This window comes from Schistocerca americana, chromosome X (assembly GCF_021461395.2).
Source record: "Schistocerca americana isolate TAMUIC-IGC-003095 chromosome X, iqSchAmer2.1, whole genome shotgun sequence".
Lineage (NCBI taxonomy): Eukaryota > Metazoa > Arthropoda > Insecta > Orthoptera > Acrididae > Schistocerca > Schistocerca americana.
The window spans coordinates 449,235,239-449,262,531 of record NC_060130.1 but is presented as its reverse complement, the minus strand read 5'-3'; positions in this window follow the sequence as shown (position 1 = coordinate 449,262,531).

The following is a 27,293-nucleotide window of genomic DNA, read 5'->3' as shown; positions in this document are numbered from 1 at the left end:
CGCCGGATACGCATACAACCCACATAACGCAGCTGTCTAGCAGGTCCTCTGATCTCTCCTTGGTACAGTCGTTTGACTATCGAAAATAGTGCCAACAAGTCACAACTAGAAAACACTGCTCTGCATCGCAATAACTCAAGATATAATGCAATACTGCGATACTACAAATATCAGGGAACACCTTATCACAGATAAGACTGTCCTTAAGGCTTGTAAGCTCACATTTATTACAATAAATGACATATCTGAAATGTTACCACTCTCATTATTTCGTCAGATAGCTAATGCACGTACTAAGTTCGTCGTATTCATGATTTCCTCTTCAAAGTAACATAGCGTACGTATTATTTAACACAAAATGACATTAAAAATTTAAGTTATTCACGAGCAGCTAGTTGAGAATATGTATGAACTTCAATTGACAAGACGAACCGTCTCGTTCTGCATATGGATTCAAATCCAGGTCATGCAGACTAAGCAAAGATTTCGTGACTGACGGAAACTAACAGTCATTCCTGATTAGGCATACAGAGAGTGATATACCTCGATTTTAGATAGTATCAATTAGCAAATACCAACTTTAAATTACATAACGCAAACATGTTTAACGGACCCGAATTCCTACCCAGCACCTATTGTCCCTGTTAACGAACCACGAGAGATGTTAAATATTGCTTCTTAACAAGTAACTTATTTGAAATGCCGTGAGGTAAAGCTTTGTGTTGGACAGGGATTCGAACCCAGAACCTAATCGGATAGATATAAAAGCACAATCAACTGTGACATATCGCATTTTCTCGGCAGTAGCTAGATGTTTTAACTGAAATAACGAGACGAAACATTAATTTTTTCCTTCCCATGACTCCAACCCGGCATCTATCTCTGTTATATTCTAGAGAAAACGAACGTTAAATATGAGTTTGTTGCACCAGCAGCGACATGCGAGCATGTTTGAACTAGAAATAATAAGACGGAGAGTTCAGCGCTGGCTGGGAATAGAGCCCCACACGTATCATTGTTGACTACACGCAAAGAGACGTCTGCTACCGAATTTTTCTCCACCAGCAGCTCGGAATAACATCTTGAACTTACAGTGATCTCGCAAATAGTTCTGTCTCTCACTGGGAGTCCAAAACGTCAAATATCGTTAGTGTTGACAACGAATTAAAATACATTAAAAATAGAAATTATTATCCACGAGCAGATAGGTGTTCTCATGCTAGATCTTGATAATACATAATGAAATCTTTAGTGCCGGGCCAGGATTCGAACCCATTCACGCGCAATATGTGGAGATGTTGAGGAATCTGCAGTTTTGAAGAAACAACAAATTGTAACCGAGCTGTATTCTCACGAAGGGAACAAATTCCGCGTTAAGGGCGGTCTGAGTTGCATTCCCAGTTCAGAACCAATTTTTATCGACATACAGAAGCTCAGATAAAAGATGGAATAAGTGTCCTGTTAGCCTACATAGCGTTTGTTTCGTCACTAGAAATAAATAACTAGTATAAAAAAGGTTACTGGCGATAGAATTTCTACATGTCGCCACTCCAGAATATATTGAGGCTCAACCTAACGTCTACTTGGTAGAGATGGAATTTCATTTTTGATGTGAATTCGGAGCACAATGCCATTACACCTTCTTCACTTGGTGTAGCCAGAAGAGAATGAAATTTGTCTCTCCCTATCTAAAATCACTAACCGAAGTTGGAACCGAACCCAGACCATAGATATATGAACCTCTCATCAGCCCAACAGACCACCAAACCCTCTGCTGAGGGGCTCATTTTTCTATCATAACGCCGTTGTGCCACACTGGCTGAGAATTCTGATACACAGGCTCCCTGTATCAATTTGCAGCATGTTCAGTAAATACATTTACTTGGTTGACCGAATCACTATAAACTAGCTGCCTCGGCTACCCAGTGCATACATTCAACTTTATTTTGTAATCACCAAAATAAAATCACGTAACTGCCACCAACACAGAACTGCCAAAAGTGTAAGATGCAGAAATTTAAATAGTAAGTGTTTCTTTCCACTTGATCTACTCTATTGCGCTATGTGTTTGTTGAAAACGTCGTGCAGTACAAAAGAAAAGGTGTAACTGTTTATCTCTCATAAGTATTGACCTAGCCATATGCATTATCCCAGAGCGCTGTGGAATGAAGAAGTTCTGGAGGAGTTGTTCTTGACTTCTGGAGATGTTTTAGCTATGTGTAGGCTAGTAGCGTAATGGTAAGTATCGTGAGCAGTAGATAAGATGTTCCGAGTTCGAGTTTCTTAAAACGCAATTCTGCTGTCTGCTAAAGTTATCAATCTAATGGAACTTGTAACATGACCTTCCAGTGGGAGACATTTCGTCCCTCTTTTCCTTCTGTGAAATTTGTCAGTAAGCTTTTTGCCTTCCAGCCAGGGAAACGCGGCAGAGTACGGCCGGTAAACGATTTACAAACCACGATTTATTGCCGTTAAGACGATTTCTTTGAACACTGTCGTAGCTGAAGGAATTAGTTTCGTCTTAAATCATCTCAATCAGCAATGTTCACAGGCATCTCAAATAGGAAAAAGCTCATTATCCAGGTACGAAGGTTGTAAAACAAACTTCCCACAGTTTGTGTCAGGTTGGTCTTTTCATCTGATAGCACTGCGTAAGTATTTGGTCTATGAAGTATCACAAGTATTGTTCCTGTAGCTGTGAGAATCATTTGGTTGAAAACGAGTTTAACACCAATGGGTGCAGTACTGCTGAATATTCTAAATGATTATCAACCTAAGTCTGAGTTCATCCGCAAACTGAGGCGAATTTATAATATCGAAGCTAGACTGTGTAACCTTGTCTTCCTTGAGTGGGCATTGGGAGGCGTTTACAGACACGTATACAATACTATGAATACTTCGAACGCTATAGTTAACGTTGCTCTCATAAACTACTTTTGTTTTTTTAATTCTTCTGGGTCTTCAGCGTGCAATATGTGTTGTAGATACAGTATAAGAGGAAAAAATTGACCGCCGAGTCGTTCACGTAAGGTGGGCAATACAGTCGTGCTCCTCTCAGAATCCTATGTCCAGCAGTATGCTCGATCTGGCAATATTGTAGACTGCGGCACTTCCCAAAAGAAGTCTTGACTTCAGTCTTAGTTCTTTATTCTTGACTACGACCGTAATCTTGAGGTAAAACGGGAGACTAGCTAATACGACGTCTGGTAACTAAAAGCACACGTCGACAAAGTTTTTATCACCCCTTTCCTCTCGGTGCTGAAGCTATGAGTGTAATTCAAGCGAATCTACAATATATTTGGCTTTCTGTCACACTGGTAATAACAGTTTGGTCCAACAATGTTTTGGTGAAAGATTTCTTTGCCGACCATCTGCCTCTGAACACCGCATCCGTCTGAGTTCGCTGCGACCCGTTTGCTGCCAACCGGCAGGGGCTGAGGCACTGCATTGTCTCGCCTTCTACCGACAACGTCTGCTCCACTCCGCACTCTCGACCATGTAAAATGCTTTAACGTTGTTGAGTGGTGACCCATAAAATATGTCTACGATTTGTTCAAATGGCTCTGAGCACTATGGGACTTAACATCTGTGATCATCAGTCCCCTAGAACTTAGAACTACTTAAACCTAACTAACCAAAGGACATCACACACATCCATGCCCAAGGCAGGATTCGAACCTGCGACCGTGGCGGTCACGCGGTTCCAGACTGAAGCGCCTACGATTTGTGTTTCACTCTTGATAGCAAAGGAGGCACAAAACCGTTTTTATTTGATGATTATTTTATTATACTAGAATGCAATACATTAATGTGGCACAGAATTAATTTCTTTGTTTCTGATCCAGTGCGCTACAATTAAAGCGTCATATTCTGTTCTTTTTCCTTTCACGGGAGGTTCCTCAAATACTTTATTATTGTCATGGATTCGTATGTGTTAGTCAAGGCACAGATAGTAAATGCAATGTAATGTGTATGATTTCTTTCGTTGATTCTCTATGGTAAATGGATGCAAAAGATTGTGTTAATACCTATTAGAACCTGCTCTATAGCTACTCAGGCAACTTGCTTGTTTTGAGGTCTATACCTTAATTAATGGAGAAGTGAATGCTGTTCACAAGTGATATTTAAAACATTCAATTGGATTTAAGGCGACAAAATTGCCCATACTTGAAGCTACCCAGAGAAAAAGTAAGTTGCTAGAGCCGCTGTTAGCAAATGTCTGCAGGGATTTCCTAATTGCTTCTGTGGAAATTTAGCATAGAGGTCCTATAGTAATCAAGAGGTTCATTTGCTTCATACTTATCACCCTGTCATGTGAGTCTTAAGTGAAGAACAATATTGAAATTTGTATCGCTGATGGTCGATTCGAATTTCTTCAGAGACGCTGGTATTGCGAAGCAGCTTGGCAGTCAGAAAGCCAATATCTATGACCAGTAACACAACTTACTGAGTCGAGCTACCACGAGGATTTGATGTCTAAAGGTTTTCTTCCGATTTCGATACAGAACTTTTTCTGGAAATTCTCAGCTCCATAAAATATATCAGAAAAATTGCTCGCATACGCTGGCCCCTACCATGGTTAGAACTGACGACTGATTGAGCCGTTCTGACCCAAGACACGGGCGGTACCACCGGGCTATGGACACACTGCTGCCTGTACGCCACTCTCATCATGGTATTTGTCGCTCAGCCTCATAACGCATCGTGGAAGATAATAAAAGTTGTTACTTATGTGAAGAATAGCATTTCTTTAGGCAAAAAATTGAATTTTCTGTCTCAGTGTCTTAGTTTGCATGAGGATTATATAGCACGAGTCATTCAAATGGAAAGGGAATATCAAGAGAATTTAGCGAGTCAGTTCAGTACCATACGCGGAAGTGATTGCACTGTCACAGTGTTGCCTAATGTTTGTAACGATGTTGCCAATTCTGAGCTGTGTTACGAACAGCTCTGTAGCGGTATGCGAGGAGAATTCCGTGCTCGTGTCATAGGAGGATATGGAGAGGAGCCGCGGGGTTTGGTTAATATGCAGCGTTTTCTCCTGCCAGTTGTGTCAAACATTCAGGTGTATAATCTTCTATCACGATTACAGTTTCCTACAAAATATATACGGATAAAACACTTACCTTGTTACTTTGTGACAAAATATTATTTCAGTACAATAAAAAGTCTTTGGAAATCACTTATGCCCACCTGTCACAAAAGTAAGATAACAAACACTTTGCTCCTCAAAGTCGATTGCACCTATGTGCCGTCTTGTGACGTTTAAATAAATCGTCTTAACGGCACTAAATCGTGGTCTGTGAATCATTTACCGGACGAACTCTGCCACATTTCACTGGTTGGAACGCAAAAAGCTTACTGACAAATTTCACAGAAGGAAAAGGGGGACGAAATGTCTCCCACTGGAAGGTCATGTTGTTTTATTTAAATGATTACATAATCAGGTAAAACGAACACTCAGGTTGTCAGTGTAAGCACATTACTTTTGTCAGTATGATGTTTCACTGCCCAGGGCCTGTTATGATAAAGGTCCCGTTTAGGTTAGGCATATTGTATACAGAAGTGGAAGAGAGAGCACCACTAAATTCTAATCCGTATGCATTGCATACACACAGAAATTGCTGTTACAGTGCACTTATGGAGCCCAATGAGTGAATTGCGTATTTTCCAGTGAGAAAGAGCACTGGCAAACAGTCTTCGCTACATTAGGTTGCTTAATCTGGTGTCACTCTGAGCTAGAATTTATGGTCAGCGACTAAGTGTGAGGTCAATGCGTCGGATGCTAGTTTTGCAACTGTGAAATACTTTCCTACATTATAGAAGCGATTATTAAATTTCAACTAATATTGCGAAAATTTTGTACTTGGATACTTAGAATGAAAATCTTTCTGTTTATTGGAAAGGAAAACAATTGGTTTTCTAAGAGATTGTCTGTCCTAAACAACGTGAAACAGCTCATATCGACCAAATCATATGGAAGAACTGACAGCGACGTATTTCGGAAGGCAGTAAGATCTCTTACCTTTGGGTTTGGCAGTACTCCATAGCCATTTCTAGGAGCAAGTAAATGAAGAAAGGCACCGCGTTTTTGTTATCAACTAACAACTTCATCAATTACTTTAGTTTTAATGTAATCTGCGAGTTATTACTGATGTTTGAAATTAACATGAAAAGGATTCCGTAGACAGGGAAAGAACCTGTTCTTGGGAAACTACTTCTATAGTGACCAAAAGGCATCACATGATCTTCAAGTACAGTGTTCCAGCAGCGGTATGAAGAAAATGATAGTAATAATAATGGTAATAATCGAATTATCCGGTAACTTCTCACTTCCCAGTGTATTCTCTCGAACTAAGAAATTTGCTGAATTTGTGAAAATTTCAAAATGGCTTCACATCGAGCCTATGATGCCAGAAGAGTCTTTACATCCCGCTGACATGAGAATTGCATAATCTCCGCTTCAGAAGCTTGCTTCTACTTAACCATTTAATAGACTCGCGTTTTTTCCACCGTGACTATTTTTATAAGCTAAACACATCATCTGTTACAGCACACTCCTGGGGCTGGGAAATGTGGCCACAATAGTCTGGCGGAACGAACTATCATAGGTGTAATGCGTGGGTTCAGGCAATTACTTTTAAGAGCCACAAACAGATTTACTTTACCTCTGGTAACATCAAGAGAAAGACGTTATAATCTTGAAACCGCATTAAACATCACGTTCCTTCATTACCAACTGGGCAGAGCCGGTTTACGTTGGGAAAGCCGGCCGGAGTGGTCGAGCGGTTAAAGGCGCTACAGTCTGGAACCGCACGACCGCTACGGTCGCAGGTACGAATCCTGCCTCGGGCATGGCTGTGTGTGATGTCCTTAGGTTAGTTAGGTTTAAGTAGTTCTAAGTTCTAGGGGACTTATGACCACAGCAGTTGAGTCCCATAGTGCTCAGAGCCATTTGAGCCATTACGTTGGGAAATGACATAGCGGAAGTCATGGTAAACAGAAATATAGTCGCCAGTAAACTTACTTACATTAGAAAATTTTATTTTATTTGACGAACCGATAGGTATTTAAAGGAAAAGGGCTCTTACTTTACTTGTACTTGATTCAACTATAGACGCTGAAAAATTTGGTGCTGGACTGTGATTCGAATTCGTATCTCCTCTTTCGAGGATCTGAATCTCTCGGAACAGTATAGTTCAATCATTTAGTTCCTTTTCTCAAGACTGCAATCTTCTCTAGGTCTCCTCCAAAGGTAAGTATGTGGGTCCGAATCCTGATCCAGTACAAAAATATTCATAATTTCTTTTCTAGTCCTATCACGTGCGCACCGGCCTGTTAGTGAAAATTAACGTACATTTTTAATGTCTGTTCATGTGTCGCCAACAATCGCAATAGGTGTCGTTGTTTCTGGTCAAACACGCACACATCTTACTATTGGTGAGTAAGTAACTGATACTTACGCTATATTCGTGGATGCACGGTAGGTATGCAGTTCGATTGTCGCTTAAGCACAAAAGTTTGTATACTTATTTTAGATTCAAACACCTAGCAGCTGGTGAGAAAAACCGATACGAAACATTTGATTTTACTTAGTTAACAATTCGATTTCGTGTTGGGTTCGTATCTCCGTCACAGAACTTCACATCATGCACTTCATTTTTAAATGCATGCACACTTTGTTACTTCAGAATAGAGGTATATCACTCATATTTCATGGTTAGTTAACAGGGACGAAAGGGTCTTGATTAAAGTCCTGGTTTATTACAAAAATTATCGTCTTCTATTTTCAAGTTTGGATTTGGTTACTGGTATTAACAAAAATTTCGGTAATTCATTACTCGTCATGGCTAGTCATCAATATGATATGATTAGAGTAGATCAGATTTATTCTTGTTTCATAGATCATGAACACGATATTTCGGAATGATGTGGAACGTGTCATTTTAATGAAAGATTTCTTTACATACCATTATTAAATTTGTTTACAATTTTTTACTCTCTCTCATTCTTTTTGATTTTTATCTCTCTCTCTCTCTCTCTCTCTCTCTCTCTATCTCACACACACACACACACACACACACACACACACACACACATTTTTTTAAATTTTTATTCGCTTGTTGTGCTCGAATATCGGCGAGCTACACTTTTTTTTCCATTTGCCTCTTACTATTAAAAATCCTTGGCAGAAGAAGGAATCGAACCCAGACCATCAGCATAGCAAGCAATCATCAATCCAACATTTTTTTCCAAACTTTTATTTTCATCATGTTTAGTTTTTTTTTCTTTTTTTAGTTTTTGACTTTTTTAATTATACAAAAGTTTTTAATTTTAATTTTTTTATTTTTTTTTATTTTTTTTAATATTGCTCGTTTTCGCTATTCTTTGCGTGAGATATCTCGGCTTATTCACGACACTCAAAGCTCGTCTTCTCGAGGGTTGCCTATTATGGTATACCCCAAACATATAGCTTGGTCTCGTTTCTTTTTCCCCATTTGTATGTTATCTCCTACGTCAACAGCTGTCTTCTCTTAGCACTGAGTGCCCAATTGCCGGACGCCACACGCTGGTTGTGATGTGGAATATATGGACGTGAAATAATAAATAAATAAAAAAATAAAAATAAAAAATACATAACACACTGCCATCAACGTTATTAACAGTCGGACGCAGTGCATACATCTACTTCGTCGTTCCTAGTTCGTTTTCTTTTTCTTTTTTTTTCATCGTCTTTGTCGTTCATAGTGTCGTTATTTTCAATGCTGGTATATAGTTCGCGAACTTCTGTCTGTATTTGTCATCCTTCGTCAGCAGTTGTGCTTGTGTGGCTAGATATACTCTGGAGCCCCGGTAAGATGGCGCATCTTCGGCTTGAATTGGGTAATGTAGAGTATGTCCTGTCAGCCATGTCCATATATTTTTCTTCGAGATGGGATAGTAAGTGCCATCATGCTACAACACCGATGTGATGGAGTTTGTCTGTCTAGCTGTCCTGCAGATAGAGGCAAGGTTCATTCTGCACCATTCCCAGACCAATTTATTTTCTCCGCAGACACATCTGTATTTTAAGTTGTCTATGAGGGCACACTCCCCACATCTGGCAGTTGCCGACAATCGTATTCTGTGTAATTTTTCTTTCGTAGGTATGGTTTCATTAACTACTTTATACCAGGATGATCTGATATTTGTTCCGACCACTTTGTTGTGGATGTTCTTCCAGATTTGAGCCCAATCCCGCAGGGGATATTTCGTTTCCATGAGGTTTACTCTTCCACCAGTATTCATTATACGGTATAGTTGGGCGGTTGTAAGGTCCTGTAGTGGTGCGCTCAGTTTCGCTCGGAGGTAACTAACTTCGAGCAGAAACATCCTGATGTGGTTGGCTTTGTAGTGGGTTTCCACCAGGTTTATCGGTATTGGCATATTAGTGGGTGTATACGTCCGTAGGGCCATATGGAGCGCGCTGTCTGGGCACTCGTGACACAACTCAATAGTTCTACGTATAAGAAGAGCCTTGCATTTAATTTCAACATCTATTAGCGCTAGGCCCCCTTTCTCTGGTGGGAGAGTAATAACATTAATTCCCACTTTGAAATTTTCGACCCTCCAAATATACCAACAAATTGCCGTCATTATTTGCTTGGAAATGCTGCTGACCACAGGGATTGTCTGCCCTACATACCATATTTTCGAAAGTATCATTTTATTGATAAACTGTACTCGTTGTATGAGGTCCTGTTTCCTGCCTTTATTTTGCTGGAGACAACCTCTCGTCATAGCCAGAAGCTCCTGCCAGTTGTCCGTAGTAGTTTTCAGAGGGCAGCGACTCATTCGTATTCCCAACAGCTTGATACTCTCGTGTGCTCCATATGGGCAGTTGTCATCGATTCTAAAACCTCTGCCGATCGGCATTAGTGTAGTCTTTCTATAGTTGAGCTTTGAGCATGAGGCTCGTTCATACTCCCGTACACTATTAGTGACTTCTTGTAGGTCTCGCTCCGAACGTACGATGACACTTACGTCATCCGCGTATGCCACACATTTTACAGTTCGTCGAATACAAGGTTAAGCCCTCAAGTGTACGGTTCAGCAAACGGACAAGTGGCTCAATGGCAATGACAAAAAGAGGCATTGACATGGGGCAACCTTGTCGTACAGATCGCTCAATAGTTATTTGCATGCCGGCCGCGGTGGTCTAGCGGTTCTAGGCGCTCAGTCCAGAACCGCGCGACTGCTACGGTCGCAGGTTCGAATCCTGCCTCGGGCATGGATGTGTGTGATGTCCTTAGGTTCGTTAGGTTTAAGTAGTTCTAAGTTCTGGGGGACTGATGACCACAGCAGTTAAGTCCCATAGTGCTCAGAGCCAAGTTATTTGCCGGGAGAGTTGCCCATTGATGACGATCCTAGAGCAAGCAGAGGTGTACATATTTTTGACCATCGTAATAAAGCCGTCAGCAAAGCCTAAATGGTTCAAAATTAGAAAAAGGTAGCTGTGTGAGATTCTGTCAAAGGCTTTGCATTGATCTAGAGCTAAAATTGCTGCCTCCGGTTGGGTAATAGCACTAAAGGAGATGATCTCCCTATAATCTGTGAGACTTTTAAAGATCGTTCGACCAGGGAACGCGGCTGTCTGGCTGTCACGTATGATTTTCGGTAAAACATGTTTAATTCTCACTGATAGAACGCGGGCCACAATTTTATAATCGAAGTTGAGGAGGGAAATGGGACGAAATTTATTGACATCATCCGGTGGGTATTCTTTGGGGACGAGTACAATTAGGCTATCACTGAATCCTGCTGATAGTTTCCGACCTGCTTTAATATCATTACATATGTTCAGAAAGCAATGTTCGAGTAAGTACCAGAACTGCTTGTAGAATTCCATGGGTAGTCCATCTTCCCCGGGCGACTTATTACCCTGGGCCTTCCTCAAAGCCTCCCGAAGTTCTTCCTCAGTGACATCACTCAGTAATAGTCGTCTGTCCGTCTCGTCGAGGGTCGCTGTAAGGTAGTTTTTCATGGTCGTAATTGCCTCGTCATTCGTGGGCTCTGACCTGTACAGCCGTCGGTAATAGTCGGTTATATATTCCTTTATCTCATTCCGGGTTGTAGTGACACTGCCATCTTCTTTTTCTAATCGGTGAATCAATTTCTGTCTTGCGCGGCGTTTCTCTTTCGCAAGATGGAAGGAGGATGGGCTTTCGTCATAGGTGCTGTTAGCACGGCGAGAACGTATTTTAATTCCTTCCAGTTGTCTTCGTTTCAATTGTGTTAGCTTCGCCTTAATCCTTTTGATGTGTACAAAGTTCTCCTGTGTGACATGAGTAGCAGAATACAGCTCCCGGAGACATCGAAAATAAAATTCGAAAAGCTCTTTCTGCTGCCGGCTCCTTTCATAGCTGTAACCTTTCAGGCAATTAATAAGGGTGGGCTTTGCGCAGCGGCACCACCACAGCGTGACCGACGGGAAAGTAAGTTGGCGCCGTGAGCAGAGATCCCATACTTCCTGCACCCGTTCTCTTAAACCTTGATCATTGGGTATAGAAACATTCAGCTTCCAGCCTGCTCTGCCACTGTACGTTCCCTGCCGTACCATTCGCATTGTACAGTGATATGCCTCGTGGTCGGAGAAGTACAACGACCACGTCTCCGTTGCAGAGATCTTGTCCCTCAGGCATTTTCCTACATAAATTTTGTCCATTCGGCTGGCAGTTTGAGCGGTAAAGTACGTAAAACACTGTCGGTCCCCGTTCAGGATTTCCCAAGTGTCTTCCAGGTCCATCAGTCGGACTGTTTCGGCAAGTGTCGCACAACCGTTAAAATGCGGCCATTGGTCTTTAGGCTTTAAAACCCAATTAAAATTCTCGCCGACGACCACGTCCTCCTCATTCCTCCGTAAAAGATGCAATAAGTCATTAGCGTAAAAATGTGGTCTGGCAGCTCTATTTTGATTCCCCGAGGGAGCATATATATTTATCAATCGAACTCCATTAATAAGGCACGAGATTCCTCTGCCAGACTCTAGTCTTTCCACGTCCGATACAATAATACCCTCTTTGAATAACAGAGCTGTGCCTGAGGAGCTATCTGGGATGGTATTGTCAGTACGTCATACCCAGGAAAGTCAGGTAGAAAATTGTGAGCCACCTCTTGCAGCATCGCGATGTCTGCATCACAGCTATACAAATAATCGCGGAGACTGTGTATCTTCTGCTGTGAAGTTATTTTGTTTATGTTTACAGCGACTATTTTGTAGACCTGAAAAGGAGGCATGAAGTTCTCCATGTTAAAAGTCGCTGACCAGTCAGCACAAGCATGATGTCGGTGAGGATATTAATACGTATCCGAATCATCATCTTTTCTTAGGTTCGTTGAAAGCTGTCGTGTTACAGTTAATTCCGCTCTCCCGGCTGGCATAGCCTCGTTTGATGGTTCAGATGTAGTCAGTCATCGATCCACCGACATGTCCTCGATATCATCAGCCAAGCTGCCTGCCTTGAACATGTCCATCTTCTGATCACAGCCCTTTCCCGTTCCACACTGTTCTTTTTGCCCCCTCTCAGAAGCTACTGAGAGACCCGATCCTCGGCTGCTGCATCGTGATTTCTAACCCCACAGTTCGGCGTGGTCATGGCCACTCGATTGTTTCGCATCTGTCCTCCCAAGAGCTGCGTCAGTTGATTCGTGGGCAATTTGCGCACCTTTCTCGCGCAGCAGTGGAGCTGTTTTCTCAGCATCTTTGTGAGCGATCCGTCGCTTTTTGTGTTTTTTAGGAGAAACGCCCGCTCTTTCATTTGCCACAGTCACTGAGGACGAGCTGCAGACTGGTAACCCGGTGTTGTCGTCGCTTTCCATTGATTTAAAATCCGCTCCTTTGTCGGGGCGTAGATCATTCTCGACATCTTGAGTTTTCTCGTCAACCTGGGCGCTAGCCAAACACGTAGCCTCCGGATTGTTCAGTTTTCATCGTCACATCTGGGGTGGTGTCAGCGTTGCCCTCTGGGGTGGCAGTCTCCATTGGCGTCTGGTCACCTTCGGTGGTGTTGACAGTTGTGTCCATGTGAGGGACCTACGTCGCTGCCATGGTCGAACGGACTGCCGCCACATAAGTTAGAGGCATTAATGACATCCTGTTACTAGGAAACTTTTCGCCTGGTGCAACTGCGTCACTCGTCTCTGTACGCATTGTGCGCGAACTTGATCAGTTGCACCACACCCAGAGCAAGTGCGGGGCTGACCAGCGCATATAACAATGGCTCTGTATCCACAGATCGTAATATATGATGGAAGATGTTTCTCCAGTTCTATTTTCACCTGTCGGACACCGTTCAAGACAGGAACTTTGCAAGACATCCACTTCTCCGCAATATTGCTGATAACCGTGCCATAATTTTTCAACACTGCATTTATTTCGTCGGCAGGAATTTCAGAAGGTAGATCGAAAATTCTTACTGTGCGGACACTAAATCCTGCACGAGATACCTCAACTTCGGTAATATTACCATCGCTGTGAGTAAATTTAAGGCCACCACCGCATGATTGAACAATTTGATCGCATATTTCAGCAGTTTTAAACTTTATGTGCTCAGTACTGCTAACGATCGAAAGACGTACACCAATTATTTCATCAAAAGATCGTTTCAAAACATTCTCAATCCATGCTTCGAGTTCGTAAGCTTTAGGTCAGGCATATGTCGGATGGAAACGAAATTTCAAAGTATCTTTTCGTGCTAGTTAATTCATAGTCTATTCGTGACATTTCTCACACAATAACCCTTAACTGTGTACGCTACAAGAGCTGCAACTACAAGAGCGTCAACTCACCATTAACAGCGCTCAGACGGCAGCAGCAGAGACGTATAGACCAACGCGCGTCCGCTCGCCACGGCCGCCGAGGGCCGACTAAGCCGAGTGAAGAAGGTATAATGGCATTGTGGTCTGAAATTCACATTAAAAATGATATTCCTTCTCTACCAAGTAGACGTTAGGTTGAGCCACAATAAAGTCTGGAGTGGCGACATGTAGAAATGCTATGGCCAGTAAACTTTCTTATACAAGTTATTTATTTCTAGTGACGAAACAAACGCTATGTAGGTCCACAGGACACTTATTCCATCTTTTATCTGAGCTTGTGTGTGTCGATAAAAATTGGTTCTGAACAGGGAATGCAGCTCAGACCACCCTTAACGCGGAATTTGTTCCCTTCGTGGCAATACAGCTCGGCTACAATTTGTTGTTTCTTCAAAACTGCAGATTCCTCAACATCTCCACATATTGCGCGTGAATGGGTTCGAATCCTGGCCCGGCACTAGAGGTTTCATTATGTATTATCAAGATCTAGCATGAGAACTCCTATCTGCTCGTGGATAATAATTTCGATTTTTAATGTATTTTAATTCGTTGTCACCATTAACGATATTTGACGTTTTCGACTCCCACTGAGAGACAGAACTATTTGCGAGATCACTGTAAGTTCAAGATGTTATTCCGAGCTGCTGGTGGAGAAAAATTCGGTAGCTGACGTCTCTTTGCGTGTAGTCAACAACGATATGTGTGGGGCTCTATTCCCAGCCAGCACTGAACTCTTCGTCATATTGTTTCTAGTTCAAGCATGCTCACATGTCGCTGCTGGTGCAACAAACCCGTATTTAACGTTCGTTTTCTCTAGAATATAACAGCGATCTGTGCCGGGTTGGAGTCATGTGATGGAAAAAATTAATGTTTCGTCTCGTCATTTCAGTTAAAACATCTAGCTACTGCCGAGAAAATGCGATATGTCATAGTTGATTGTGCTTTTATATCTATCCGATTAGGTTCTGGGTTCGAATCCCTGTCCAACACAAAGCTTTACCTCACGGCATTTCAAATAAGTTACTTGTTAACAAGCAGTATTTAACATCTCTCGTAGTTCGTTAACAAGGACAATAGGTGCTGGGTAGGAATTCGGGTCCGTTAAAAATGTTTGCGTTATGTAATTTAAAGTTGGTATTTGCTAATTGATACTATCTAAAATCGAGGTATATCACTCTCTGTATGCCTAATCAGGAATGACTGTTAGTTTCCGTCAGTCACGAAATCTTTGCTTAGTCTGCATGACCTGGGTTTGAATCCATATTCAGAACGAGACGGTTCGTCGTGTCATTTGAAGTTCATACACATTCTCAACTAGCTGCTCGTGAATAACTTAAATTTTTGATGTCATTTTGTGTTAAGTAATAAGTACGGTATGTTACTTTGAAGACGAAATCATGAATACGACGAACGTAGTTCGTGTATTTCCTATCTGACGTAATAATGAGAGTGGTAACATTTCAGGTATGTCATTTATTGTAATAAATGTGGGCTTACAAGCCTTAAGGACAGTCTTATCTGTGATAAGGAGTTCCCTGAAATTTGTAGTATCGTAGTATTACCTTACATCTTGAGTTATTGCGATGCAGAGCAGTGTTTTCTAGTGGTGACTTGTTGGAACCATCTTCAGTAGTCAAACGACTGTACCAAGGAGCGATTAGAGGACCTGCTAGACAGCTGCGTTATGTGGGTTGTATGCGAATCCGGCGAAATGCAATTCAGGTCGTTCGGATACTTTTGAGCATGACTGTACATAAAACAATGTCATTTGAATCGCATAGTCGTTATGTACACGTTACATTACTGACATTTTAAGTCCGAACACTGCTAATTATGTTTGGAAACCTCCACAATTGATAAAATTTGGTCCAGAGTTGAAGCAGCATGGAATTACGTACTCATATGTGTCATACAAACACGTTTTGAGTCGCCATAGTGGCTGACTTAGATGCAATATCTGTACTAAATTTCACTCCCTGCATACCGGCGCTCCTCAAATTACCTACATATGGAATAATGTATTACTCCTGGTGTACTGTATTCTCACAGCAAAATAAAACTTTGTTATGGGCTGTCTTTGCTGATGTCCCAAATTTAATTTCCAGCGGTGTAAGAAATTACCGTTATTATACTAACATACAAAATTGCAGTGTTCAAAACAATTTTACTACTACGTAAAAGCCTATACCTTACTCCACTTTTCAAAAATTCCATCAATATCAAGGCTCTTAAAATAACACATAACGAACTTCAGCACCCCATTCGTATAAAAATCTGTCACCTGATTGGGAAACCACTGAGGAATGACATTTTTGTTGCCATCGTCGTCGTAGTGACTGACGAATTAAACCCTATTTTATTGTGTAAGAGTAGATGTGGAACAATTCGGAAAGTGTCTCTTGTGTGTAACTTGGCTTCAATTTTCAGTACCACATACACAATATGTTCATTTTCACGCTTCATTATGTGTATTAGCATGGCCATCCTTAAAAGCTTTAAGCCAGTTTCTTACAGGAACGCCGATCATAGTGATTTGTTCAGAAATCTAGGGATGAATTTCAACCGCTTTGAAGTATTTTCCACACTGGTAACGAATCACTGCACGCATTAAGCACTCGGTGGGATTTTCAATTAACTGAGGCATTTCAGATGCGCTCAAACAAATGTAAACGCGGTCGAACGCTTCCACAATACTAATTGTGGGCAGCCAGTGAATGTATCCAAACGCAGCATTACAACAACCATATTTGAAACCAGTACTTACCTAAATATTCTACATCCTAGAGTCCTATGTTCCATTCAACATACGAGATCCGAAAAAATATTCCGCATCATACAATTTTAAGCTTCATTGAAGTTTTGAGTTAGAAAACGGTTTCGCAGAGAGGATACTAACCTCCGAAAATGCCCCAACCGCGGTGGTCGTGCGGTTCTAGGTGCTCCAGTCCGGAGCCGCGCTGCTGCTACGGTCGCAGGTTCGAATCCTGCCTCGGGCATGGATGTGTGTGGTGTCCTTAGGTTAGTTAGGTTTAAGTAGTTCTAAGTTCTAGGGGACTGATGACCACAGCAGTTGAGTCCCATAGTACTCAGAGCCATTTGAACTATTTTTTTTTTTTTTTTTTTTGCCCCAAGTGAGACGAAAAGGATTTTCTCTAAGAGTTTTTTCCTTTCCTTCGCTGAGTTAATCCCGTCAAGTGTGTTAGGGACCCGCTTTTTAACTTTTTCCGTCTGTCTAATTCTTATACAGATTTTCTATGAATCAATGCGAAAGCTATTTAAGGCCTGCACCCAAAAGGCAAAGCATAGAGAAAATGCCTCGTAGCTTTTATTATGCTGAGAATGCAAAAGCTGTTACTTTCGGTTCAAAAGACAACGCGAAAATGACGACAAGCAAAAGTTAACAGAAATTCCTGCACTTGTAAAAAGATCGATATCTGAACCTTACGACAGCCACCACCGTCGGGTCTTTGCGCTAGATTTGGCTGAGAACCCTGGAGAATTCTCATCCTACGTAATATCGCTCAGTGTGTTAAGGCTTCTATCGAATCAGTTGTTGACCAGACTGGTATGGCAATGTAAAACAGCAAAAGTATAGTCAAATTCTCACATTTCATATTTAAGAAATCGTTCACGTAGTAGAATCGAACAAACATGCTGTCATTGGATCATGGCACAGACTCCCGTATGGTGACATAGTAAAAAGCGTCACTGAAGTAGAGAAACAACTGAAATAGTTGAAAGCAGCTATGTCGCCAGGTAGTCATGGAGTCAAAATTCGCTTTTATAAAGATTACTCTACAACAATGGCCCATTGCTTTTCTCTCGCCCAGCGCTAAGTCGCAAGCCACTGGAAACAGGTGGAGGTGATTCCTGTATGTAAGCGAAAAAGAAGGGAACCGCTGAATTACAGATCAATATTTGTAACATCGATTTTCTGCAGAATGCTTGAACATATCCTCAGTTCGAATATAACAAATTTACTTTAGAGGGAATAGCTTATATCTACAATTCAGCACGGTTTTAGAAAGCACGGCTTGTCGAAACTCAGCTTGCCCTTTTCTCACATGACGTCCTGTGAACCAGTGCTGAAGGGAAATAGCGGATTCTGTATTCCTAGATTTCCGTAAAGCATTTGACACGGCGCCACACTGCCGACTGTTAACGAAGGTACAAGCGTATGGAATAGGTTACCAGGTATGTGCGTGGCTCGAAGAGTTGTTAAGTAACAGAAATCATTGTGTTATACAGAGAGTGTACGTCTGAGACAAGGGCATCGTCAGAAGTGTCCCAGAGAATTGTGATAGGACTGCTGTTGTTTTATGTATGCGTGCATTACTGGCAGCAGTCTGCGGCTGTTTGATGTGATGTATAGGAAGGTGTCGTCGCTGAGCGACTGCAGGAGGATACAAGATGACTTAGGCAAAATTTATACTTCTTGTGATGAAAGGCAGCTAGCTCTAAATGTAGTAAAATGTAAGTTAATGTAGATGAGTAGGAAAAACAAACCCATAGTGTGCTCCTTGACACAGTCACGTAGATAAAATATCTAAGCGTAATGTTACAAAGCAGCATCAAATTGGATGAGCATCTTAATATAGTAATAGGGAAGGCGAATGATCGATTTCGATATATTTGGAGAATTTTAGGAAAGTGTGGTCCATTTGTAAAGGCGAGCGCGTGTAGAACGCTAATGCGACCCATTGTTGAGCACCGTTCGAGTGTTTGGGGTCCGCACCAGGTCGGATTAAAGGAAGACGTCGAAGCAGTTCACAAGCAGGCTGCTAGATTTGTTACCGTTAGGTTCGAAAAAACGGCATGTATTACGTAGATGCTTTGAGAACTCAAGTGAGAATCATTGGAGAGAACGCGATGTTCTTTTCGAGGAGCACTGATGAGAAAAGTTAGAGAACCAACATCTGAGGCTCACTGCTGAACGATTCTACTGCCACCAACGCACATTTCGAGCGAGGGCCATGAAGACAAGATTAGAAAGATTAGGTTCTGTACGAAGGCATACTGACATTCGTTTTTCGCTCGCTCTGTTTGCAACTGGAACAAGAAAGGAAATGACTAGTAGTGGCACAGAGTACCATCTGCCACATATCACAAAGTGGGTTGCTGGGTATGGATGCAGATGTAGATATAGATGAAAACCCCTTGAATGAATAAGATGCCTTCCAAAGCGTATAACGTGCTTGAAGAGACGGAATCACAAGAAGAGCACTGTTTTAATCTTTGCTGACGAAAACTAGACCACGGAGCTGTTAGACATTCGTGAAAATTGTAGTGTAAGATAACAGTTGTTCACTGTGACCGTTGTACCATATTTGTACCTAGAATATTAAACCATTTACTACACAGTGAATTATAGTTTAGAATAACGCCACACAGTTCATTGTGAAGTAGAAGTTTAACACACTGAACCAACGTCCGCAGCTCGTGGTCGTGCGGTAGCGTTCTCGCTTCCCGCGCCCGGGTTCCCCGGTTTGATTCCCGGCGGGGTCAGGGACTTTCTCTGCCTCGTGATGGTGTTCTATATTTACCCCGCATTTTTATATGTCGGCTCAATAATCTGCGGAGATGTATACCCATGATGACGCATGTGCTGCCTAATTCTGTAGCGTTACCTTGTCTTGTTGCTAACACATTCTGATCGACATGCGTTCACAGATGAGCTTCACTATAGCCAGAAATCTGCCATCATCATGAAATACAAATTTTTGGCATTGACCCAGTTTCACATTGCGTCATATCAGAGCAGATAGGGATCACATTGTAGAACGTGGTTTTTAATAGTTAATGCTGACATCCTTGGAATAACATTTATCATTGTGCATGCGACAGCACGAGAACCTAATATATTCCAAAACGTCACGCTTAAGAACTGGATTTTCCGGTGCTGATACTTCGTGTTCTGTTGCTGATAAAGAGGTAGGGTCAAGTGTTGTTTTCGATCGCTCTTGGGCTAGGAACTATTCGTTTACCCAACATAAGGATCGTTTCTGTGTCATTAATCTACAGGACAGGGTCAAAGCATGAATATGAAACACTTCCTCCGCTTAGACAAAATAGAGCAGATCGGTTGGTTCTTTTTCCATTTGATGTGGTCTACGGTAGCCTTGATTGGACTTATTGAAGTACCATTAGGTCATGGGCGTTTCCTTCGATATCCCCAAAAACGTGTATATTACTATATCTCTATACTTCTGTAAATCTCGAAAATTTTCTTGTATCTTTATCCGTTTCCAAGTTACAGAGGTTCAAAGGTACACTACTTCTACACGTAAAATCCGGTACGAGGCGAAATATAAATAATAAATAAGCGCAGCAACTTGCTCATATTTCAACGGTATATCCTTTAGTATTTATCTAGCAGAGCCACCTCCCCATATTAAAATTATTTATTCGTTACCGAGAAACACACTCAAAAATTGTTTTATGTGTAGCAAAATTCAGCCACGGATACCAAGCCTGTTATGCGCAGCTACTGGCTGTAATTACTACGATGTATTTCTAAGATCCTGATCCCGAACAACCCTGAAAATTTTCTTCATACGTTTATCCATTCAGAGCTACAGTGGTTCTAAGTTACCCTACTAGTACACGTTAAATACGCACTTCTGTATGAGGCGAAAATGTTGTTTGTAAAATGACATGGCACTGAGATATATGCTGTTTATTGTCTCCGATGTCATCTGTGAACCCCATGTTGTAGTAATGAAGCATATTGAAACCTTTTTTGAACTTAAAATACGGTTTAAGATGTAAAACTAATTTTCAGTTTCACATAAGTAAATTACCTAAAGTCTGTTGACCAGTACATTGATTTTCATGTGAGTTACATGCCCTGTTGCAGCAGGGAAAAGAAAGAAATCAGCGGAAAAATGCTCCTATTCGAGCACAAAAAACTCGAATATGTTCCTGTTTATCTAATAGCCTATGAAAGACAAGTGGGGTACCAGCTGCCTCATTCTACCTTTTTCAGCAGCTTTAGAATTCTCGCAAAAATGTTGGCATATGAACTATGTTGAGAGAAAGAGAGAGAGAGAGAGAGAGAAGAAGAAGAAGAATAATGCAGTGTCAGTGGCAAAGAGACGGAAAAGTTATAAATGCTGGAAGGTAGCAGACAGTGGTTGTGTTATAGAAAAAGTGAAGGAGACAATGGCCATGTGAGAGAAAGAGCGGGACTCAGTATCAGTGAAACGTAGTTCGTAGTGGCAGAACAGTGTAAGGGAAAGAGCGAAAGAGAGAGTGCTGGTGGGGGGTGGGATGGAGAGGGAGAGGGGGGCTGGGGAATAATGAGAAAGAGGAAGTGGATGAGAGCCAGTGATAATGAGAGGCACGGTATATGACAGTGCCAACGAAGGAGAGAGAGAGAGAGAGAGAGAGACAGAGACAGAGACAGAGAGAGAACAAGAGGGAGACAGTGACAGTGGGACGAGACTGTACTAGTAGGACATAACGAAGGGGACTGTAGCTATGACGCAGGAGAAACTGAGAGACATGAAGACAGAATGACAATGAGTTTAGCTGAATGGGTGGATGAGAAAAGAAAATTGGGAGATGATGAGTACGAGCGACTTACAGCGATGGACTAGCGGATGTGTGTGAGTTACAGTTACGGGAACTTGTAGGAATTTGAGGTGAGTTGTATTTCAAATTAAGCGCGAATACGCTAGCATGCCAGAATTTTAGGAAAAATATTAAAGGTGCTGAAGAAGGTAGAATGAGGCAGCTGGTAACCCCCCATTTCTAGTGAGAGTCTCTTACATACAGAGGAACATACTCGCATTTTCGGTGGCCCGACAGGAGCAATTTTCCGCTGGTCAACAACTTCCAGGTACCACGTCCTGGACGGACGAGGTGGCCGAACGGTTCTACGCGCTGCAGTCTGGAACCGCGCGACCGCTACGGTCACAGTTTCGAATTCTGTCTCGGGCATGGATGTGTGTGATGTCGCTAGGTTAGTTAGGCTTAAGTAGTTCTAAGTTCTAGGGGACTGATGACCTCAGTAGTTAAGTTCCATAGTGCTCAGAGCCATTTGAACCATTTTGAACCACATCCTGGGATGCATACGATCAACTCACAAGCTGATAATGTGACGGCACAGTCCTGCCCTCATCATTGCCACCTAAGCGTAAGTATGTCTTTGACAGACTCACAAATTATTTAAGGGAGTGCAACAGACTTGAATATACGACACTGTCTGCGCTGTAGAATGGTGAAGAGACTATCGATATGTGAACCCAATAAAGCTACCCGTCTATGGGATTAACTGATGAAAATTAACAGCTCTGCGAAAAGCTAGGGAATAAATTCCCTCCACTGTTGTATAAACTTAATAAAATATTATTTCTAAGTGTGATGAAAGTATAGTAGCGCGAATACCTAATGTGGCGTCACAGCTTGTCCTACGATAAACCAGTGAATCATTTACTATAGGAGAAAGAGTTAATATAAAATTAAAAGCATCGAACATTATCGTTCTGTATTTAGTGTGAAATTAATAAACCAGGTTCTAAATGATGACTGGTGGAAAATGCTTCATGTTTCATCTAGTTTACAGAAAGATGTAATATCCCTTTTTTCGACATCGTTAATGCACTCCTGTAAATTTGACTTCGCGTCTGATACAACAGTTTCTAATGTGATAATGGAAGAAATTTTCGTCACCAGTATCTGGTCGATAATGGTAGGAGAGATGGTGATGTACAATTCTCTATCACCTGATCTTCCAAACCTCTCAGCCGTGTCTCTTGTCTTGAGGATTTGCAACCTGGTTAATGGTGATCGGTCCAGCGAATGAGGACGATACGCTCGGCTGTCCATATTGGAGAGTAATAGGGCATTAGCTGACACCGCGGGTATGCAACATGGTTAATAGTGATCCGTCCATCAAATGATGGTGTTAATCTCGTGAGCCGAAATGGTTGTATTCGAGAAGAACATATTAGTAGCTGACTTCGAGTTTTTCGCTCTCATTTTCTCATTGTCAGCAACAACAGAAACATTGCACTAAGACTCAGCACGTATTCATCAAAGTCACCAACACGTAACAGAGACACTTAATAAACCAAGAAGAAAAAAATGTGTCGTTGAACACGAAGCAAGAAAACTTTCCAAGTTAAGCTGAAAACCTGGGCCTCCCTGTCGCTCGCGAACAGTGCCATACGACTTCGTTTATTAATAGCGAAAGATGTGAGAAGGTACCACCACACATGGTTGCAACATTAAATAAGTATGCTCCTTGAGGGACTATTGCTGGAAGAGTTTCAACACGCACCAGCAGAAGGTTGAATGACAGTGGACAGATAAGTCATTCCCTATGAAGAATCTTGTCGAACTTCCAACGCGTCAAGTGGTTAAAATCCCTTAAGCTTTCGATTTTAACCGCCCGACATGGCTGGAAGCCCGAGAAGATTCTATAATTCGTATCACTGCGATACGATGCATTCACACATCGAGTTATTCCCTTCATGTAGGAATGGAACCTTACCCACCTTTGATCTGGAAGGAGTGGAAGAAGAAGGAATATTTATTGTCGCTACGAATGTTGTTACCTGACACAAATATAGTAAAAAACCGTACTACGAGGGAATTCTATTAAGTAGTGGAACTAAAATTATGACACAGAAGTAGATGTATGGAAATATGCCTCCCAAGCAAGAATTTACACAGCATCAAGTGCGGTAAACCAACACTCCACAAATACCAGGAGCGAAACAACAGCAACAACCTACTGAATGCCACATTACTCTCACTGAAAATAGGCTGAGGTTGCGGGTAGCGGGATGTCATTAGCTGTAAATTATGTTCGCACATATTAAGTAGTGATTCCTTTGTAGCTAGTATTAATATTTAAGAACATGATTGTTTTAATTTTGGCGCACAGCCCTGCTTTATTTTACGAGCCCAGGATACAAACAACTTCAAAGACACTTATTGTGATTCGGTACAGTAATTACAGTCTGTTCATCTTGAAAACCAGTTGGTAGAAAAAAAGTTTCCAGCACCGCCGTCCGCTAGCCAAGTCCGAGAAGCATAGTAGCATTTATCGTCATAGTAGCAGTGCAGTGGGTCTACATATATAGTGTCATACAAAGTCCGGAAGGCACCACACAGCGCATGGCGAAAGATACCTAGTACCATGACTAGTCATTACCTTTCATGTACCAGTCACAAAAGGAGCGCACGCTAATTTCTCTTATTATATCTTCGGGTTCCTTAGGCGAAATGTACGCTGGTAGGAGTAGAATCACCCGTAAATGCCAGTTATCTGAATTTTCTCAACAGTGTTTCGAGAGAAGAACGTAGGCCTATTTCCATTTCAATTCACGAAGCGCTACCTTAATACTCGTGTGTTGATCGAACCTTGATCTAACAGCACGCCTCTAAATTCCTTCGATGTCTTCCTTTAATCGTAAGTGGTGCGGCTCCCAAGCTATAGAACAGTAGTCACAGTAGGTTAGTGTGTAGGCGTAGTGCCAAAAAATGGTTCAAATGGCTCTGAGCACTATGGGACTTAACATCTGTGGTCATCAGTCCCCTAGAACTTAGAACTACTTAAACCTAACCAACCTAAGGACATCACACACATCCATGCCCGAGGCAGGATTCGAACCTGCGACCGTAGCGGTCACGCGGCTCCAGACTGAAGCGCCTAGAACCGCACAGCCACACCGGTCGGCCGTAGTGCCACATATGAGCGCTACTGACCTCTTATCTGTGGTGCGAGGCGACTAGTATCACCAATGCGGTGGAGAGTGGCACATGGAAGTTTACCTGTTGCCTTCTGCTGAGTGACTGGCCCACCTTCGTGAATATATCTCCAGCACTGCTGTATCATAGCACTTTCGGATTTTAAAATTATTATTTGCAAGGCTACGGAGTCTCTATCACCTAAAATAACTGCAGAATTAGGCGCTTATCAACTCACTAGCCATTAGAATCTCACAGAAATTAATAATACCATACACAGTTAATGTCATCTCCAGTCACTTTCTATTCGCAACAGCACCTTTTTGTTCAGAGACAAATGTACTCCATACATAATCTTGACATTGCTTGCTGCGTAGCCAGCCGATTCCGAAATATAACAGTTTGTTATTATGTGGCATTTATTAACTTTCTTAATGCGTCGGCAGATTGGAGCCAATTCTATAATTTGTTTGAGTTAATGCCCATATATACTCACAGGCGAATAAAATTTCCCTAAGTTGCCTACGATGCACTTCCGTTAAGCTCTCTGAAGTCTCTCACAGCTAATAAATGGGAAATTGTGGCCGTTAATAGACAAAACCAATGAATGCCATTGCTCGTTTCTGCTCTCAAATTCAGGGTGCGGTAGAGCACAGCAAATTGTAGTAATTAGTTTCAAGAGAAAAGCAGAAAGCGTCGAAGTAATTATGTATGGCAAACTTCTGGCTTTAATGAAGTTCTCATTGTGCTTACTTTGTCTCTTTCCAACAGCAGTTCTTAGACGAAAAGCTGCATTTTCGTTGAGGAAACGAACTAATTTTGTCTTTATACGGTTACAGAAACGAATCTAATTTTATGAAAGAAGTCAAATTCTGTGGAATCATTTACCTTCATTCTGTACCTTTCTTTAAATTCGTTTCGCTTCTTATAATCCACCATACTTCTCCGTGTTAATGTTTCCAAAAAGAAAAAGAAGTTTCTAACAATGAGGTTTTCATATTCAATATAACTTACGGTCTTAGATATGTACTGAAACATATGAAAGTCTGTTAAAACCTGTTATTTCTCCAGAATAGAAATATTCATACGTGATAGTAAACTGGACCTCATTCACCTGATCTCATTTATAACCTTTTATTTCCTGTAGGTAACAAAGAATAAATAGTGAATAGTAATAAAATTACTATCCATAGTTCGATTCACCAAATGAATGAAAAATGGCTCTGAGCACTATGGGACTTAACATCTATGGTCATCAGTCCCCTATAACTTAGAACTACTTAAACCTAACTAACCTAAGGACATCACACAACACCCAGCCCCAAATGAATGAGACAATAGTATTAATGAAAACACATTTTAACATTCTTAAATTAAAGGGTAACCTCCTTGGCTCTAAAGTACCTGCAAAGTGTATCAAGCCGTTCTTGGCGGTTTTGTACACCCCATTTTGGCCCACAGGAAGCTCAGACTTATATTCTGTGTTTTTTATGTAAGCCATTCTGTAAGGAAACCTTAATCCATCTGCTAGCCATAACAATCACTACTAGTATAACCTCTAACTAGCCCATTGATCCCATATTTCATCCGTTACCCAACAAATGTCCAAAAGATACAACTGAAAATTTAGACCATGCAGTGGCATTATCTATGGCATGCCCTGACATCACTGAAACGAAACTTCCATTCCTAGAAAACCGTTTCCAATTGTGTATTATTGCTCTACTGTTTTGAACCTTACGTAGTTCGAGGTTTTCTCAAAATCGATCATATCTGTAGCGGTAAAAAATAGTTGAATGTAAACATATTCTTGCGTTTAATCAGAACATTTTTACGGGGTGTGATACAAAAGAAAGGAGCGTCGGAGTTGAATATTTGTGTACCTAACAAATATATTGAATTAATGCCGGTAACCATCAACGTAGGCTATGTACGCAGAGTCCTGGTCTAGTGCACGAATACGTCTATAGGAAACTAAGCGTACACTGCCACTGAGTTAACGCTGTAGTAGCTTGCTACAACACAGGCACACAAGTCTATTTCAATAAACTGTGCCACACTAATATGATACAATAGGTATTTACTTAGCTGTGCAAGTAATCTAGTGTGTGTTTCTTAAAACTCCGTGTAACTTGCCGTTTATTATTTTCTTTATGTTTTTCTCCGCTCATGTGTTACCTGCTCCTACCCCTATTCGTTCGAACATTGCGTTATTTATGAATCAAATAAGAGACTGTGTGTGCTGCAACTGTGATTTACCAGAAAAAACGTACAAAAAGGGGTAATATCTTTTATTGCTTTCATCTCTACGGATGTCATACAGCAAGCCTCAGTGCCTGCTGTAATTAACCTAATTTTATCCTCATGATCCTATGGGAGAAATGTATAGGGGATTGTGTTAGGTTTTGCGTAAGTTCGGAGAATTTTTATTTGGCGTACTGGCATCCCGGTTGCTGGGAATTTATTTATCGATGTATATCTTTTATTTGTAGTTCACTGTTGCTGTCTAAGTTTATATATTGTCATTTACTCATTTATACACTCCTGGAAATGGAAACAAGAACACATTGACACCGGTGTGTCAGACCCACCATACTTGCTCCGGACACTGCGAGAGGAATGTACAAGCAACGATCACACGCACGGCACAGCGGACACACCAGGAACCGCGGTATTGGCCGTCGAATGGCGCTAGCTGCGCAGCATTTGTGCACCGCCGCCGTCAGTGTCAGCCAGTTTGC